Here is a 20,164-nt window from a genome sequence, read left to right as displayed (position 1 = left end):
GATTTTCTGTCTGTGGGGGTTGGGGTGGTGGGTTTTGTTTGTTCTGGATTTTAAATTTCTCCTGAAGTTTGTGTTTCTAGATGACTATCTCCTGAGCAGTCAAGCAAATGGACAAACACATTAGAGCAAAAACAAACATTTACATAGGCAGGGAAGTTCTTTCTCCCAAGTCCTAATTCACAGGACTGTATCCATTTAGGGATTAAAACAAGCTGGCCTTTTTTTTTTTTTTTCCTTGAGGAGAGTGGATTCTTTCCAGAATTCCCATACTTTAGAGAACAGGAACAAACTTTAATGACAGGATTCTTTCTTCTCTTTCCACAAATGAAAACCCAATTCAGATGAGCAATGCACATTGTAACTATTTGCAGCCTCATCATGCTCCAGCAAACGAATCCCAACAATTAGCCTCTTCTTTTCCATTAGACCATGTCCTTGAATTCCAGAAAGCTAGTATGAGAGCCAACTATCTATATATACATATAATTGTTTTAAAATTAATCTAGTGAGCTCTAGCCAGTCACTACTCTGGGAGATTAATTATTCCTTCTTCTCTTAAATCCAAGCAGCCCATGTAGATCTAAAATTATGGAAAGTTTACGCTAAAATGCTCCTTGGGGATCATCTAGTCCAGGGTTTTCAAACTGAACCATTAGGGGTTCAGCAAGTCAATATAAAGGGTTATGATCAGCATTCTTTAAAAATAGAAAACACAGAGAATTTCACACAGTAAGGGTAATTATTTTTTCATAAAAGTATTATCTCAGTTATATACATAGGTCTGAGGGTCACGACATAAAACTGTGGACACTTTTTTCTTTTTCTTAAGAGAGAGCAAGCAGGGGAGGAGTAGCGAGAGGAAGAGAGAGAATCTCAAGCAGGCTCCCCACTGTTAGCACAGAGCCCCGTGTGGGACTCAAACTCAAAAACAGTGAAATCATGACTTGACCTGAAATCAAGAGTTGGACGCCTAACTGACTGAACCATTCAGGCACCCCGACATTTCTTACTATGGTTCCTGGCCTAAAAAGTTTGAACACCGTTGACCAATCTTCTGCTTTTACAGATGGGGAAGATGAGGCCCCAGGAGGGAAAAATGACTTACCCAGGGTTCTGCTGCAGACCAGGGTGGGATCCAGTCCTTCTCCATTCCCTCCCTAACACACTGACTCCCTCCCAGCACCCTCCCACTGTTCAGCACACAACTCAGGCAGAATTCCCCTTAAGGGCCCAATAGCACCTAGTCTTTTTGTCACCCCACAGCACTGAGTACAGTGCAGAGCTCCTGGTAGGTATTGAATATTCACTTGGTGAATCACTGAGGTGGGCAGAAGATGGCTCAGGGAATAAAAATGGTAAGAAAATGCCCTGGAGAGGTACCTGGTGGCTCAGTTGGTTAAGCGTCCAACTCTTGGTTTTGGCTCAGGTCATGATCTCACACTTTGTGAGTTCAAGCCCTGCAAGGGGCTCTGTGCTGACAGTGCAGAACCTGCTTGGGATTCTCTGTCTCCCTCTCTCTCTACCCCTCCCCCATTTGCACCCATATGTGTGCATGCTTTCTCTCTCTCTCTCTCTCTCTCTCTCTCTCTCTCTCTCTTTCTTTCAAGATAAATAAATAAACATTGAAAATGCCCAAAAAAGGAGAAGAGCTCCATGGGAAGGGCCACCATGTTTGTGGGTTCCTGAACACTATTGACAATGATCCCAACAATAACCATCTACCAGCTATGTCCTCCCAGGTAGATGGGCTAAGCTTTAAGAATAAAATACCTCATTCAATTCTCACAAGAAGCTGGTGGGATGCTATTATCCAGGACCTACAGAGGTTTGGGAACTTGGCCAAGGTCATTTGGTTAGCCAAGATTCACCCTTAAACAGTTGGGCTTCAGACTCCACACTCTTAACCCTCCCCTCCAGTCCTCCTGAGAAATGGCAGACACACACACACACACAATGTCAGCTTTTGCAACAATGATTAGGTGCTTACTCAACTTGCTGCAAGACTGAATGAGTAGACAAAGGAAGAGGACCTACTCTAGCTTGCTGAGAGGCTAACGGCTGAAGTAGAGAACTGCTAGAGCAGGTCTAGCCTGGATAAACAAGTTAGCACAGGAGAAACCTTTTTCAAAAGGGGGAGCAGATGCCCCTGGAACGCAGATTGGAGGAGACTTTTCCACCTCTCCTTCCACCCTCCTATTGCTGCCCTCTGTGCCTGCCATTGCTGACAGAGCCAAAAGGAGCAACCACGTCCTCAGTCTAGGGGCCTGGAATATGGGTTTATAACCCGGAGAAGAAGTGTGATGGGCCTATTCCCTAAACCAATGCTTCTCCAAATTTCCTGTTAAAAAAAAAAAAAATTAATGTGAGTTTGAGCCGTGGAAGAAAATAACTCTGCTTTTCATCAACTTGGACTCCAGGGGCTCTCAAAGGCAGAGTGTCAAGTTAAAACATACAGCTAAAATAAAGAGGGAAAAGAGAAGAAAAGCCTGTCTCTGGGAGCCTTTTCTTTCTATTCTTCACTGTCAAGGAGGCAAATCTGGTTTGGTTATTCTTTTTTCTACTCCCCTTAAGAAATTCTCAATATGATTGGCAAGAAGTCAGGAATAACAAGATAGAGCAGTGATGTAAATGCCTGTGGAAACAGTGGGTTCTTTGTGCTGATCTTGTCTATGAAGTCACAAAGTGGGGAGAAAAGCTGGGATCTGGGCTTTGATGCAGAGCCCTCGCATGTAAAATTTACAGTATCCTTCCTATCGGAAATGCTTAAATACTTTCCCTACAGGTATTTACAATCTGTCTCAACATTTGGCTGACTCCTGGCGATTTTCTCCCTTCATTCACATTAACTACTTAAAGGAAAACCCCAGGGCAGCATTAGAGTAGCACATTAAATTAAAACAAAGGATAAATCACCAAAGAAACATTGGAGGGTCTGGAACACAATCTTCCTCTGAGAGAAAACAAAACAAAATAAAACAAAAACCCAAAACCATTATTCTTCACAAATAGGAAACAATGACAAGATATTGACAAGGATCTAGAAAGTGGAGAAAACTAGTTCAGGCAAAACTGCATTTGAAACCACAATACTCTTCTCTTTCAAACTCCCAAAGCTCTGATATTCCACTGCCCTGTACCATTTCCCATGTAGAGTCCCTTTAATAATCATAATAGACAAAATCCTTCCCTGTGTCTAACTTAATCTTTCTAACTGCAGTTTAATTTGAATTGTCTTATGTCTTGTTCTCAATAGAAAGAGAAGCACTAGGTATATACATCTTACCATCTCCCAAGCTTCTGGGAAACTTGCTTGGAAGTAGGCCCAAGACTCATGTTTTATCTTATGAATTGTATACGCCATACCAGTGTTATCCATGTTTGTTTTCATATGAAAGTACTATTTGAGCTGTCATCAAATTAAATGGATCCACTAGGAAAATGACACTGTGTTTATCCAATTGCTGGGAGGACACCCAGCTCACCGGCCTGAATCCCCATTAATAAACCCAGCTCTGGGGCGCCTGGGTGGCTCAGTCGGTTGAGCGTCCGACTTCGGCTCAGGTCACGATCTCACAGTCTGTAAGTTTGAGCCCCGCGTCAGGCTCTGGGCTGACAGCTCTGAGCCTGGAGCCTGCTTCGGATTCTGTGTCTCCCTCTCTCTCTCTGCCTCTCCCCTGCTCATGCTCTATCTCCGTCTCAAAAATAAATAAAAACATTTAAAAAAAATTAAAAAATAAAAAAATAAATAAACCCAGCTCTGAATAAGGTCTCTATTCTTTACAATGGTTTTGGCTGCAAGGAACAACACATCTAATTTAAAGCAGCCTAAACAGTGATGAAAATGTATTACTGTACATAAAATATTCTGGAGGTGGATGGTAGGAGGTTGTTTCAGTGCCTCAAAAATGCCATCAAGGACCCAGGTTCCTGGCAGCTTTCCATGCCCCCCAGGATTGGCATGCTGGCTAGATCCTTTGGCTTGTCCCATCATGGGCACAAGATGGGTGTCATGGTGATGGCAATTTAAATGAACACCCCAGCATCTGACTGAAGAAAAGGAGTGCTTCCTCTCATGAATCATGCTTGATTAAGGAAGAAATGTTCCCCAAAGTTCCCCCAAGAAACTTTCCCTCAAGCCCCATTGGCCATAATTGAACCACATGCCTACTATAGGTTGAATGTTTATGAACCCCCAAAACTCCTTTGTTGAAATTCTAACCCCCACAGTGATGGTACTAGGAGGCGGGGCCTTTGGGACATGATTGGGTTAAGGCACAGCCCTCATGAATGGGATTACTCATCTTGTAAAAGTGGCCTAAGAAAGCTGCATCCCCACCATCAACCCCATTCACCATGGAAGCATACAGTGAGAAGGCACCATCTCTGAGGAAGCGAGCTCTCACCATATGTCAGATCTGCCAGTGCCATGATCTTAAACTTCCCAGCTTCTAGGACTGTGAGAAATAAATGTCTGTTGTTTTTAAGCCACCCAGTCTATGGTAATCTGTTATAGTAGCCTGAATAGACTAAGATAGTGCCTAAACCTTAGTTGTAAGGAAGACTGGAAAATGGAAAATCTGACATTGTCAAAAGCTTATAGTAAAAGGTAACTTTGGCCAGCAAGGAAGTAGATGAAGTAGGGGCCTCATAACTCCCCACTGGACAGACAACCCAAAGGATCTACCACAGAGCCCTGATCCCATTGGCCCTGTCCTCATGATGGGGAAGGGAGCTAGGTACAACCACTTTGAATGAAGAAGACTTTCAAGGGACCCAGGCAAGTAGCCCTAGGAACTGTGGTTTTCTTATTTTTATAGCATTTTATTCCCTTCTTTCAGTCCTTTCTGACCCACTACTTCTATCTTCCTGTACCCCTTCTCTGCTTAGCACTAAGGTCACAAAGTTCCTAGAACAACTAGGCTTCCCTCATCTGCCACTGGATCTAGGCCTAGTTTCATTGGTACAGGCTTTGTTCCAAATCAAGGTCACAAACTCAAATGCCTCCATATGCATATTCTATACACATATATTTTCTTACCATAAAAAAAAGGGGGGGAAAGTTCAAGAATAAATAACAAATGACATTTAACCTCAGTGTTGGGGATCAACAGGGAATGGAGGGGGTGGGGGGGGGTAATGAACAGACAAATCACATCCCCTTCTAATGAGGATAGTAAAATGTCAGCATATAGGAATACAAACATAGGATTGCCAGATAATCCTACTTTTCTACAGAAGTCAGAAATCAAGATTATTTTTTACAAAAATATATAAATGTTGGCTCCGTTTTTTTTTTTAATAATGTGCAAGCCAAACACAATATGCACATCTCCGTTCAAGAACTTGCCCTCCATTCTTCCATCAAAGCGTCTTTCTCCCTACTGGACTTGCTAGGTCTGGCAAAGCCATCTCTTCACATTATGGCTTTTCTTGACTACTGACCCTCCCCATGACCCAATTCTTCATTCTTGGATAACTGCAGTCCATATTCTTTCTGGCCACCAAGGAATTCTCAGGACTTCACCATCCCTGTTGACAACACATCAGACCTCTTGACCCCATAGTCCCTGCATCACAGCCTCATTTCACATTGGTATTTCTGGGCTGTTTCCCTGGTGAGTACACAGCTGAGGCCTTTCCCTTATGACTGCACTCTTCCACTCCACTGTGGCATCAGCTCTTCACCGTCACCAAGACCTTTCTGGACTTGACCCCTCTGCCTTCCCCTTGTGCAGCTGTCAGCAGTGCAGATCACAGGAAAAACCTATTCCCCATCCTTCTGTAACCACCTGCTGGTTCCAAACACCAGACCCCAGCCCTGGATCCCCTCATCCAGTTCTGTGTTCTCTAGTTCTGATCCTGGGCTGAGGATGTTGCTGGACATCACCAGACACCATGGACTTGGTCCACTATTAATCCATTCTGTCTTACTTTCCACTGAGCCCTTACCTTTTGTTACTACTACTATTCCACAGTGGCCCCTCCAAACATTGTGTCCCTCTCATTGAGTAGTCAGGCTATTCAAAATCCCCACTGTCAGCAGATAATGACAATGACAATGATATGCAGTGGGTTCTTTATTAAGAACCTGCATGTTCTGGGTATTTTGCAATATGTCATTGAGTCAGCTCTTCAAATTAGATACCATCCCCATTTATAGATGTAGTAACTGTCATATCATTGGAAATACACAGATTGCCTAAGATCAGATGGCTAGTTTCCCAGAAAGGAACACATCTATGCTACTTGGCTCCAAAGCCTCACCCTTTACCCTTTAACCCACTGAACTCATTCTGCCAGTCTCCTTCTCTCTTCCCTGGATTGTCTCTCTCAGCCCACATGATTTCTCCCTTCCCTTGTATCTCAGAGGAAGAGTGGTCCCTCCTACCTGGAGCTAGCAGCCACTCTATGCCCATAATTGCCTCTTCTGTACTCCCTTTCCATCTTCTAATGGTTCTTGGATTTTTCAATTTCTTCCTCTCTCCACAACACTGCCCTAAGTCCCTCCCCACTATATACTTCCCCTTTGTCACAGCCAGGAATGGAGCTCCATGTCCCTGAAAAGCCTTCACTTATTTCCATACCCTTCTCTGCTATGTTTCTCCTTCAATGTCATCATCAATCTAGCCAGTTCCTAAACTAATTCAAGCCAAAGTGTTAATGGATGTTATCCCTTCTAAAAACTGGAATAGAAGCCGTTGAAAGTTTACCCACAGAAAGAACAATTTTAGGAGAAGGAAAGTTTAAGGATATGATTTTTGAGTTAAGAGATAATAGACTAAATGAGTGGGACCATGGCACCTCTTGTATGGGGGGTGGGGGGGAAGCCCCGCTGGACCACACATAAAGGACTCATCCCAGTTTCTTCCCAACATGCCTCAGAATTTGATCCTCACAACCACCTATTTGAAATAAGTATTATGAGCCCTTCTTTTCAGCTTAGGAAAGTAAGGGCCAGAGAGGTTAAGAAACTTACCCAAAGTCACACAGGCCAGTAGCCTAATATAGCTGGGATTTAAATCTGGGTCACCTGACTCCCCAGCCCCTGATCTTTTCATAAGACAAGAAGGTCAAGGTTGTACAATTGCAAATGCTAAAACAGACACACAGGACAGAGCACTACACCCCTCTCTTCTAAGTTTTCCACGTGACTCCTAGCATCCCCTCCTTCCCAGACCAGCCTCAGAGGACAAATGACTGCCATTTAAGGGTATGACTGGAGTTTGTATTCTCCTCCAGATTTCTATCTTCCTTCCCAGATACCAACCCTTCTAGGTGGTAGCTAGTTCTTTAATTACTGGAAGCTAGAAAGGCCTGTGGCCAAGGACCTAAAAGAATGTGGCTAGGGGGCGCCTGGGTGGCTCAGTTGGTTAAGCTTCCGACTTCAGCTCAGGTCACGATCTCGCGGTCCGTGAGTTCGAGCCCTGCGGTCGGGCTCTGGGCTGATGGCTCAGAGCCTGGAGCCTGCTTCCGATTCTGTGTCTCCCTCTCTCTCTTCCCCTCCCCCGTTCATGCTCTGTCTCTCTCTGTCTCAAAAATAAATAAACTTAAAAAAAAAAAGAATGTAGCTAGTATGATTCAGTCTGAGAGAAGACAGATGCCTTACGTGTTGTGCGGGCTATAGAAGCCCACGAAAAATGTTTGTTCTGAGGGACTATTTGAGCACATTTTTACATGGGTCTAACTTTTGAAAATCCTACCTGCCAAAGGGCAAACAAATGATCCAGGGTTCATTTAGCCCATGTGATGGTTAAGATTGCTAGAGCTAAGTCAGGAATCCTCTAAGGAAGCTCTTTTTAAATGTCCAGGTAGCAATTCAGCAGAATCTGTTTTCATGCAGCCTGAAAAACAGAAAGTCAAAAATGTTGTTAGCGTCAGTACATGGGTTTTTTATGCTAAAAGCAGAGGCAGATCTAACAGGTGTTGGAGCAAAAGCTCCTATTTCAAGTTCATACAGATAACATCTTCAGATAACACGGAGGTAAGAAACCTAGGATACCTTCTCTGAAATAATTGCTACTGCGAAGCCTGGGGCTATTAAAAAGAAAAGAGGAAGAAGAAAGAAAAGACTCTCCATTGCACCAGCAAACTTTCAAGGCTCCTGCTGCCTGGTCTGGAGCCTTTGTTAGGAGGCTCATTGTTAAACAGGACAGCTACCAGAGCAAAGGAACCTCTGTCGGAATTCAGCTTCCATTGAGAGGTTATCAGCAGCTATTGTTTTGATGTTTCATTTGCAATGTTCAGGGGAGGAAACAGCCCTCACGTTTATGACACCAATTCATTAGACATATTGGCTGGCTTCTTTCCCTGGGCTCCGGAATGATTTGCCATTTATGAAATGTCCTCTCTTCCAACTGTGCAAATGCCAAGTTATTCATTTGAAGTTCATGGCCCCTTTTCCCTCTTTATGTTCCCAGCTCTCTCCCTCTCCCACAAGTCACTCAGCGGCCGGGCAGGAAAAACTCCAGTGAACCCAGCGCATCAGACTTCCCAAACTTCCTCCTCTCCAATAAACGAGGTCTAACTGTTAGAGCAAATAACCCAAAGCTGCTTGCTCCCCCCAACCCCCAGCCTTCTCACAGCCCGGTTCCTCTCCCATTCCCATATTAAGGAAACAATGAAGCGAACACACCAGGATATTCTGGGGCGGACAGCGATCTCCAGCAATAAATTACTTCCTCACTTAGTGACTTTTATGGGTCAGGGAAACCATATGGCCCATGCAGCCGGCTCCAGGTCAACTCCAGCAAATTCGATGCTCATTTGTCTCACCCTGATCATATTAAAAGACTGTGGGGTGCCCAATCTTAAAGTTTTCCATCACCCCTACTCTCCAAATGCATGCAATTCACTCTCAATGACCGAGCTGCCTTCTTTTCTTGCTCTGTTCTCCCCCTTCTCAGCCTACTGGCTGACTTATGCTTAGCTGCTGGTATCTGGTTCTCCCTCAGCCAGCATCTTTCCAGGGCAGCCTGGTAGGGGGAATAATATTCCTTTAGGATTTATTGCCCTGACTGATGTACTTCTCTACATCTTTATCCTGCCTCTTCATCATCTTGGTGACAGAATTATGTAATGTATGTTGCCTCTAGTACTAATTTGCCAAATTAGGCAGGGAGAGGCTGACCTGGGTCCACTTACCCCTGTTCTCACTCTGGTGCTGTGGGTGTCTTGGGAGGCCACCCCTTTGTGACACGGCATTGAGTAGGGCATCACTTCCAAGCCCACTGCCACTCAGAATGCTCTTAGGTTGTGTTTCTCAAAGTGGGGGCCCAGAATCCCCCCAATGGGCAGCTGTGAGGGATGCATAGGATGGGTGGACCCACATGAAGCCCCAGAATAAACCAGCCATTTCCTACTGGCATGTCAAGTAGAGAGAAGAGGGCTGAAAGTAATTTAACTGATAGGTAATTCAAAATTACCTATTCAAATTCAAGATTACCTATACAAGATTACCTATACCTATACCTATACCTATACCTATACCTATACCTATACCTATACAAGATTACCTATACAAATTCAAGATTGATAGGTATTCAATCTTCATATTAAAATAGCCTGAATTTAGCATACACTGGAAAGCAAAAACTTGGTAAGTTTAGACAAATTGATTTCTCATTTGCAGGAGGCCACTGTGGGTCACCATCCTCCCCTAGACTCCCACCCTCAGGATAATTTCCCCTCTTCTGTTCCCAGAAGTATTTTGGTGAAAAGTATGAGAATTGGGCTAGGTGGAGATTCTGAATGCTATTTACAAAAATAATAATAGTTATTACTGCTTTCTCTGAGATGATTTTTTCTCAAGCAATGTTATCATTATATTTCTGTGCATGGATTAATAATAATAATTAAGTTTCTGCTGTGTGCCATCTCAAAGAAGATATTGTTATTCCATTTGACATTTTACAGATGAGCAAACTAAAACCCAGAGAAATTAAATGATTTGCCCAAAGTCTTTTAATCAATAACTGGAAGAAGCAGGATACGAACTCATATTATCTGGTCCCCAAAACTACTTCTTATTACAGTACAAAAGAAAATGACCAAACTTTAAAAAGAAATAAATGAAAATCTTGAATATCCAAAAATTTCAGTATTAAAAATTACAATCTACAATTTATTGGGCACTGACCATGTGCTAGAAATTATTTTAAGCATTTTATATATCTCATATAGTCACAACAACTTTTGGAATTAGGGACTATTATACTCACTTTGTAGGTGAAGAAACTGAGGCAGAGAGTTAACAGTTTATGAGGAAAGGAACCACATCTATCTTGTTCATTCTTTTATCATAATATTATCCTGGAATATAGTAGGCAATGGTTGAGTGAATTAATTGAATGTTATAGTTACAAAATACCTAACCGAATATTAATGAGGGCAATGGGGGTAGATCAACCATTTTGTTTATCTTGTTCATAATTTGATCACTAGTATCTACCATAGTTTTGGTACATTAGTTGAATGAATAAACTAAATCTTATATTCACATAATATTAAATTTACTATTAATATATTGAATATGTGACATCAACCTGTTTAGTATTAGGTACCTATATAGGGTGATGTATTAGTCAGGACTTTCTGGTTGTAAATGACAGAAATCATTACAAACTACGATAAGAGAAAAAAAAAAAGACAAAGTAAGGAAAGAAGGAAGAAATTGGCACATGGAACTACAAAGTTCAGAGCTGGACTTCAGGTAAGACTATATCCAGGAGCTCAATCAAAACCACTTAATAGTTCAATTTTCCTTTGACAGACTCTTCTACATGGTGGCAAGACCCTGTTGGTCACATCATCCTTAAAGCTAATGCTGACAGAGAAAAGTGCCTCTTTCCATTTAGTTCCAGCACAAGTTCCATAAAGAACTCAGATTACACCAGCTGGAGTCACAAGTCCGTCCTTGAACTAATCACTGAAGCTAGGGAAATGGTGTTCTGATTAGAGAGGCCTCTCTCCTCTGGAAGAGAGAGAAAGGCCACTTTCCTTCCCAAGCTATATGGAATAGGTTCCCTCTGAAAAACAAGTTTTGGGGGTGCCTGGGTGGCTTAGTCAGTTAAGTGTCTGACGTTAGCTCAGGTCATGATCTTGCAGTTCATGAGTTTGAGCCCCATGTGGGGCTTTGTGCTGACAGCTCAGAGCCTGGAGCCTGCCTCAGGTTCTGCTTCTCCCTCTCTCTCTGCCCCTCCCCCATTGCTCTCTCTCTCTCTCTCTCTCTCTCTCTCTCTCTATCTCTCTCTTGCTCTCTCTCTCTCAAAAATAAACATTAAAAAAGTTTTAAAACAAGTTTTGGTTTTTAGATGAAATGGGAAAGGGGAACCATGTTGGGCAAAAGCTCTGGCTGCCATATTGGCAAGAAAACCCATGACTTTCCCTCATGGGTTCTGGCCCCAAGAGTGAGACTCCCGAATCTACAGATTTCTTCCTATTACTTTCCTTCAGCCTGGATCTGGGCTTCCTGGAGATGCATTCCTGAGGATTAAAGCACCTTCAGGCAAGTCACTTTCTAGTCCCCTCTCAGCCCCAGGCCCACCCCCACAAAATCCTAAACAGGGTCTTCCTTTGGTGTACAATGTTGGTATATAATGTAATTGTATTGGACAGGGAAGAGGAGCCATCCAGGCCCTCCAACTCATGACTCATTTGTCCTACTCACATTTACACTGCATTCCCCAGCTTTCTGCTCCGGATACATGTTGTTTCCTACTCTGATGCCATTTTTCAGTCCTTTATAATGGGCCTTCCCCTGTTACATGCCAAGTGCAAATCTAAGTGTGCAAAAGCATCAGTCATGGTCTGGCAATGGGGATGAAAGATGGCCTCAATTCTCACTCATCATCACAAAGTCAGTAATGTGTGCAGAGAAGTCAGGCCCATTTATGAGAGGCTATGATCTGTGACGGACCAAATGACACATTTTCAAGTGCTGCTGCAGGGCCTCCAGTAAGAGGAGCAGCACCACTGAGTCCACTTCAGGCCTGGGTCCTCTTGCCCATGCGTGGATTCTGACAGTCACAAAGGCACAGTGTTGTTCACAGTACTTCAACTGCACAATTTTTAAATCATGGGGTAACGCAGGGCTTAATTTTACTTTCAGTGGTGCAAGAATCTTCAGGGTTACTTCCAAATCTCTGATGCACACTCTGATGAAGAAACTGCTTATCAGGACTTATAATCCTGGCCCAAAGAGTTATAAAAAAACAAAAAAAAACAAAAAAAAAAAAAACAAAAAAAAAAAACAGTACAAAACATCCTATCCAGCAGCTGCAAACTGGCAGCTCTTAGGCTGATTATGATTCATGTACATGTTTTGCAGGGTTCTGGGAGTACTTACCAATAAGGAAATTTCACCTCTAAAAAATCCAGAGTCCTGGGGTGCCTAGTGGCTCAGTCAGTTAAGCATCCAACTTCGGCTCAGGTCATGATGTCATGGTTCATGAGTTCAAGCCCCGCATAGGGCTCTGCACTGATAGTGCAGAGCTTGCTTGAGATTCTCTCTCTCCCTCCCTCTCTCTGACCCTTCCCCATTCATACTTTCTCCCTGTCTCAAAATAAATGAATAATATTTTTTTAAAAATCCGGAGTCCTTATTTATCATAAAATTCAAAAGATCAGACAAGCTAGGCCCACAATCCATCATGGTAGCCATCAGCAGAGGCAGAAGCTGTAGCTGCTCCATTTAGGCAGGTGAAAATTCACTAGTTCTCCACAGTCTTTACCATTCCCTATTGTCTCCCATTTGCATTACCCACTGCACCCCTCATAGGCATTTAATTCTGCAGCTCCCGACTATCTACACCTCTCTTGTGACAGCAGATTTCCAAGGAGGCCCAAAACGGCGGAATGGCTTGCTCAATTCAGACTGAAATTCTGTTTGTTGTTATTTTTAACAATATGCTGACTTTTCCTCCTTTTTGAAAAATTATTATACAGTAAAACTGTTTTTGTATATAGTTCTATGAAGTTTAACACATGTATAAATTCATGTGATCTCCACCACAATCAGGAAATAAAACAGTCCATCACCCCCAAGAAACTGTGTCATGCTGCCCCTTTATTGCCACTCCCTCCTGCCATCACTACCCCTCAGCAACCACTGATCTGTTCTCCATCACAATAGTTTTGCCTTTAAAGCCTATCAGAAAAGTGAAATCATACATTATGTAACCTTTTAATGCAGGCTTCCATAATGTTTATATCACTTGAGGTTTTGGTAAACCAGTAGTTCATTCCTGTTTATTACTGTGTGGTGTTCCTCTGTATAGATATAACACGGTTTTTCTGCAGACTGAAATTCTTGATTCAAATTCAGAGAGATTTTTTGAGAGGTGGGGCAGTGGGGTGCTGCTTGAAACTGGCTGGTGACAGTTGATTGTTAACTTTTCAGAAATTATGCCAGCTGGTTGCTAAACACAGCCATTAAACAGTTAAATTAAATGTAAAAGAACTAACTACTCAAAATTCATCACTGAAAATTATTACTAGAATTACTAGATTCTACTATTATCAAAGATCATGAGGTTATTTCATCTATTGCATCTGTACGGTGGGAGTACTGTATAATGACAGGCAACTTTCCAAATTTGTGTTCAGCGGCTTCACGTTGCTGCCATTAAATCCATCATGATGACTATTTACACCATGGAAATCTGCAAATGCTACAAATCAGGTGCCTGATTCCTTCCTTCCTTCCTTCCTCCTTCCCTCCTTCCCTCCCTCCTTCTTTTCCCCCTTTTCTCCTTTTCGCCCACCCTCCTTCCCTCCCTCTCTTCTTTCCTTCCTTCCTTCCTTCCTTCCTTCCTTCCTTCCTTCCTTCCTTCCTTCCTTCTTCCAGACAGCAGTTATCAAACATTTACTAGCACACTGTGGGGTGGGAAAAGTTTGAAAGAGCCTAGATCCTCTCTACAGCAGACGCTTCACCCATTGTCCTCACTGGTTCCCTCCCTACTGCACACTGTGCCCAGCTTTTCTTATAGATTCTAGTTGGGTCAAAGTGTTTCATCCCCTGGGGAAAGGATGGGGAGATGGGGACACTAAACATGGTAAAAGCCTGACAAACTGCACTTCCCAACAGTATGTTCAGTAGAAGTGCCCTGAGCTGGAGTGAAGATGCCTGGTTATTGCTCTGCCTCACAGGGGCATGGAGCATAATTCTTTTTTCCTACCTCCCCAACTTTTCCCACAGCATGAACCTCACCTGGGAAGTGCTCCTACACAAACCTACTCCTCATCCAACTCCTCCTGCCACTGAACCTCCTCAGTGAAAGGAGGAAGCTAGGTGGAATTAGAGTTTGCAAAACCCAAAGTTCAAAGGCACACCTCCCAGGGATCACCAGGATACAGAGGCTGGGACAAGAGGATGTGGGGTGGGGGTGGCTCTGGACCCTCCACCTCCTACTTCAACTAAAGCCCCTTCACTTTTATGCTTCACTTTAATGTTTTATAGATGAGGGATCAATATAAGATTTCCTTTGAAAAGGGGTTTCTGCTACTAAAAGAAAGTAAAAACTCTTTGAACACAAGTGTTTAACCCTAAAAAAAAATCCCTCATTGGAACTACAGCAAGAAGCTCCTAAATGGTCTTCCAGTTTCCACTCTAGCACCTCCCTTCTCCCCTCCTCACCCCCCAACACACAGCAGCAGCCACTGTGATCCGGTTAAAATGCAAATCAAATCATTACACTTTTCTCCTCAAGATTTTGCCATTTTCCCATAGCAGTCAGGATAAATCTAAAGTCTTTATTGTTTTTTCTTTTTAAAAAATTTTTTTTAACGTTTATTATTGAGAGACAAAGAGAGAACAGAGCATGAGCATGGGAGGGACAGAAAGAGGAGTAGACACAGAATCTGAAGGAAGCTCCAGGTTCTGAGCTGTCAGCACAGAGCCCAATATGGGACTCGAACTCACAAACCCAGTGAGATCATTGACCTGAGCCGAAGTCAGATGCTTAACTGACTGAGCCACCCAGGTACCCCAAATCTAAAGTCTTTAACATGCACCATAAGATTGTACCGTAAGGGTCTGGCCCCAAGCTCTCCCGCTGACCTCATCTTCACTCACCACACTTACCACACACCTGGCCTCTGTGCCCTTCTTCACAGGTGCCAGTCATGGTTCAAGCACATTCCCACCCCAGGATCTTTGCATAGCTTTCTAGAATGCTCTTCCTCTCAGTGCCCACATACTTTGTTCCCTTAAAAATATGGCCAAATTTCACAATCAGTGAAGCCTTCCCAAATCCTCTTGTCAAAACAGCTTATTTTCACTATCGCTCTTCCTCCCTCTCCTTAACCTAAAATAGGTGTTTCATGATTAAAAAACTAGATCATGTTTATTTTAGAAACTGGAGAAAATCTGAAAATACCATAAGCCCAGAGATAAAAACTAACGTTTTGCTATATTTCTTTCTAGTATTTTCCTTTCTCCTCTTTTGGTCTGGTTCTTCTTCAGTGTTCATTGTGTACAAAGTTAAATAGTCAACTAGATCCATTATGAAAAGCAGCAATTTCCTACCTCTTCCATGTCTCCTCCCCAAGCCAACGACTTTCAACAACTATAACTGATTTTTTATTTTTGGTTATTGCTTCCAAATCCACAACAAAACAAAACAGAACCAAAATACTTCTAGGCATTGCCACTTGATTTTCCACTATGGAAGGTGAAGATTTTAACTCTTTCTTCCCTCTGCTCTCACACATAAGCACACACTTTCCTTCCTTCTGTCCTCTTAATATATAGAACTTTAGTATCAGATAGCATTCAGTGTTACCTAATGATGACTAAGCAAACACAATGAATCATGTAATATTATATTACTTTTTCTTTCGATTATTTGTTTGCCTGGAGTTACTAATTTTATAATTTCCTTTTTCATGGTTTCCTTAGTTCTGTGCCCTTATCAGTAAAAAACAACAACAACAACAACAAATTTCACCAGTTGCCTAAATGTTCTCAACAGGCATTCAGGCACACTACATATCAATGTGTATTTTAATTTCTTGCATACTCTCCTCCCTTCACCTTCTGACATGATCCAAACTAAAGTGGTTTCCCTGTACATGTGGGACATTGCTGACTTCTGGAATTTCTCTTCACCATCATCCTAGGCACCCTTTGTTTCCCAACTCCAACATCTTTCTCTTCTCTTGGTTTACTCTATTGTTTTAGTGGAGCATATGCTCCAAAAGCTTTCCAAACAAGGCTGCCTGGAAGACTCCTTTCTTTTCTTTTTCTTTTTCTTTTCTTTTCTTTTCTTTTCTTTTCTTTTTTTTTTTTTTTTTTTTTTTGAGACCTTGCTCATCTGAAATTGCCTTTGTTCTGTCCTTACAGCTCATTGATAATTGAATCGTAGGTCTGAAATCATTTGCCTTCAGAATTTGGAAAGCATTATTCCATTGTCTTCCAGCTCCCGAATTTTCTCAATAGAAACCATTCTAATTGATGATCCTTTGTAAGTGACATGTTTTTGCTGTCTGGAAGGTTTTAAGCCCTTTTTTCTGCTTAGTGTTCTGAAACTTCACAATGATGCGAGTGTGGGACTATTTTCACCCGTTGTGCAATTGTGATGGGCACTTGGTGGCCTTTTCCATACGGAAACTCACATTTTTCAATTCTGTGAATTTATATTGAATTCTTTCTCTGACAGCCCTCCCTCTCCTTTGTTATCCCTCTTCTCTTTCTCAAATCCCTATTGTTTGGACCTCCTGGGCTACTCTTCTAATTTTCTCACCTTTTCTCCCCTACTTACCCACCTCTTTGTTTTTTTATTCTACTTTTGGAGAGGTTTCTTCAACTTTCCAATTCTGCTGCATTTTTCATTTTTGCCATCACATTTTTAATTTCCAACCACTCCTCCTTTTTGTCCTCTGAATATTACTTTCATATGTAGCATTCTATTCTTATTTCTGAGTTGCAATATTTTTATCTCTTTAAATGTTTAATGAATTATCTCCCTTCCTCTCCCTCCCTCTTATAAGTTTTCTTTTTCCCATGTAGTCTGTTTCCTCCCAGGTTGCTTTTTCCCATGCATTTGTTTTTCGTTTGGTCTTTCTTATGAGAACCTGTCCTCAGATGTCTGGTAATCCTTGGCCATCTGGTCCTCTGAGGAACAGGGAACAAAATGCTGATTGATAGCTCTGAATAGACAGGTGTGGCTTGCTGACTGCAGAGTTTCACTATGTAGTGTGAACGGTTTACACTATCTGATTGGAAAACTCCAATATCAGTATCTTTAGGTCTTTATCTCTTGAGGTGGTCAGGCTCTCCAAAGAGTTATTTCTCCATACTCTTCTGGAGGGTATAGGCCTGGTTGCCATCATCCTTGGAGAAAGAAAGCCTCAGCATCCAGTATACATACACTCAATTAATCCCCAGATTTGTGTCCAGTCTGCCATCCTCAACTGGGCAGGAAGTCTTCTCCAGAGAATAAGTCTCCAGCATCCTGCCAGAGGTGCCCAGCTCTTCTCTATGGAGAAGAGTAGAAGGTGTGGAGAGCTAACTGTGAACTGGTGATCTTTATTTTATCTTCAGTTCCTTACACCCCCACCCACCCACACACACACACTATTCCAGATTCACCTGATACACCACTTCCTGCACCTTGGGAGGTGTGCATGTAAATGGGGTTGGTTCACAGCTTTCTCCTCTGCCCACCAAGTATGCAAATTTCTCAAGTTTGCCTTCTAGCTCCCACCCTCAGCCCTGTCATCGCCCCCTCCTTTCGCCTTATCTATGAGTATCTGTGCCTTTAAAAGTGCCTTTATTTCATTCTAGGGGGTCTCAGAGGGAGTAAAAGCAGACATATTTTCAATCTGACATCTGTATCTAACAGCCCATCACCTATCTCTATCTCTTCGTTTGCTGATTGCCCGTCTTCCCTCACTAGAATATGAGCTCCATGATGGAAAGAACTGGTATGTTTTAGTCACCCCTACATCCTCAGCTCCTAAGAGTGTGTGGCACATACTAGATGCTCACCATTTGATGAATAAATGGATAAAAAGTAAGAAGGAAAGAAGATTCCTCCAGCTCTATTTCTATTCTGTAAGTTTTGACTCCATTTCCCAAATTTATTCTAACTTTCCTTCTCTTGAGCCCTGTCCCTTTAACCCAAAGACCTCCCACTTCACTGTTTACCAACCTTTACTCCTTCCTGGCAGCCTTTTTTTCTTGGCTCACTCCTACCTCTCCTCTCTCTTGCTACTACCTGGCATCAATTTCAGCGCCAATTTCTGTGAGGGAGATTGAATTTTCACTCAGTAAAGCACACCTGCTACATTTGTAGGGAAATACAACGAGACAAGACTTGGTTCCTACCTTCTATGAATAAACATAATTTAACTAACTCTCTTTTAAAAATCAAGATTCCTTTGAGACTCTAATTCAAGCTAGGTTTTAAAAAGAAAAACCCAAAGGAACATCAAATTACCAGAGAGCCAGGAGCAGATGGGTTAATAAGAAAAGATTTGGGGATGGGGAATTTGAGGGATTATTGGGAGGGAAAGAGGACTAAGCTTCTAGACAAAGAAAAGCCAAATTAACACTCAGAGTGTTCACATTCACCCTTATCCTGCCAACCCCTCCTCTCCTTGTCTCTTGGTAAAAACCACGGCTAAATTGAAAGGGAAGAAAATTACTCATTTTTTTCTTTAAGAAAGTATTTATTGAATTTTCTATTATGTTTCAGCACTTGGTGAAGAAATCATGTGTGGTGTCTGCTCTTATGAAATTAGAGCCTAGTGGGAAATTCAGACTACAAACAGGTAAACAAATAAAATACACAGTATACTCAGTAGCAGTTGCTTTGAGGGAAGTGAGTAGGATTCAGTAACAGAAAGTAACAGAGAGGACTTCCTTAGATGGGGGTGGACAACGAAGGCTCCTCTGACAAAGAGCGATGAACATTTTGTTGTTGTTGTTGTTGTTGAATTCCAGTCATTTAGTTTCCACTTTTCTCACCCAAGTTACTCTTTATCCTTTAGAAATTTAAACTCTTCCTTATATGCAGATATGTTGTTAGGTTATATGTGACCCCATCCTCAGCTTTAAAGAAGGGTCCTGTTGGTTTAAGTAAGTCGGATTCCTCCCCACTGTCTTCATTTCCCTCCCAAGGTGAATGGTTTAGACACTGGCATGTGATACAGTTTAGGCCAATGAAATAAACAGGACCCCTGGAGTTGAACAGGAGTTACTGGAAAAGACCCTCTCTCTTCTCCTGGAGATTATGGTGTGAGGATGTGATTCTAGAACAATGACAACCATTTTGCAGCGATGAGGAAAGAGCTATAGCTGGATAGTAGTAAATGAGAGAAACAGGGTCCTCAGTGACATACATCAAGCTTTTCTTGAAGTCAAGCACTATTTCTGGACTAGTTAGATACAAGAACCAATAGATTCCCTTTATTATTTAGGGTAGTTTTGAGTGGGATTTTCTCATTTGCAATCAAAACAAAATAATCATAACTAGAGAAGTGACATTTAAGCTAAAGGCTAAGAAAGAACTAATCAAGAGAGAAGAGGAAGTAGGAGCATTCCGGGGATAGGAAGCAGCCCTGAGAAAGCCCTAGGGAAAGAAAAATCTTAGTGTGTTCAGGAAACTAAGAGGAGGCTAGTGTGGGAGCCACAGGATAGAGTGTGAGCTCAGGCCAGATTGGCAGGCAGGGGGTCGTGGGAAGAAATTCAGATGTTTGGATTTTATTCTAAGGAAACAGGAACCCCCACTCAGATTCATGTTTCATAATGACGTGGTTGCTGAGTGGAGAGTGGATTGGACATGGACAAGAATGGAAGACGAATATCACAAAAGGTCTATGTGGTTTTCCAGGCAAGTAAAGGTGGCTACTTGGGTTAAGGTGGTAGTGGTGGGGATGGGATATAACAATAAACCGTAGGGGCGCCTGGGTGGCTCAGTCGGCTGAGCATCCCGCTTCGGCTCAGGTCACGATCTCACGGTTTGTGAGTTCGAGCCCTGCGTCGGTCTCTGTGCTGACAGCTCGGAGCCTGGAGCCTGTTTCGGATTCTGTGTCTTTCTCTCTGCTCTTCCCCTGCTCATGCTCTGTCTCTGTCTCTCAAAATAAATAAATAAACATTAAAAAAAAAACAATAAACTGTATACTTTTTAAGAGTCATTTCTTTCCTTTACTTGTTTAACCACAA

General features: G+C 42.3%; 1 protein-coding gene across 1 annotated transcript in view; it reads right to left on the bottom strand.

Moving 5' to 3' along the window:
- The window catches only part of THSD7B (thrombospondin type 1 domain containing 7B), a 1,583,202-nt gene that overhangs the window by 1,404,510 nt on the left and 158,528 nt on the right, over positions 1-20,164 (bottom strand). The window contains exon 5 of the mRNA XM_045033714.1: positions 7,701-7,841. The gene's annotated coding sequence lies outside the window, so the exon portion shown is untranslated. The remainder of the gene's footprint in view (positions 1-7,700; positions 7,842-20,164) is intronic.

The sequence above is a fragment of the Felis catus genome, chromosome C1 (assembly GCF_018350175.1).
Source record: "Felis catus isolate Fca126 chromosome C1, F.catus_Fca126_mat1.0, whole genome shotgun sequence".
NCBI classification, from domain to species: domain Eukaryota; kingdom Metazoa; phylum Chordata; class Mammalia; order Carnivora; family Felidae; genus Felis; species Felis catus.
The sequence above is the reverse complement of the archived record's forward strand: the minus strand, read 5'-3'. Positions and strand labels throughout refer to the sequence as shown.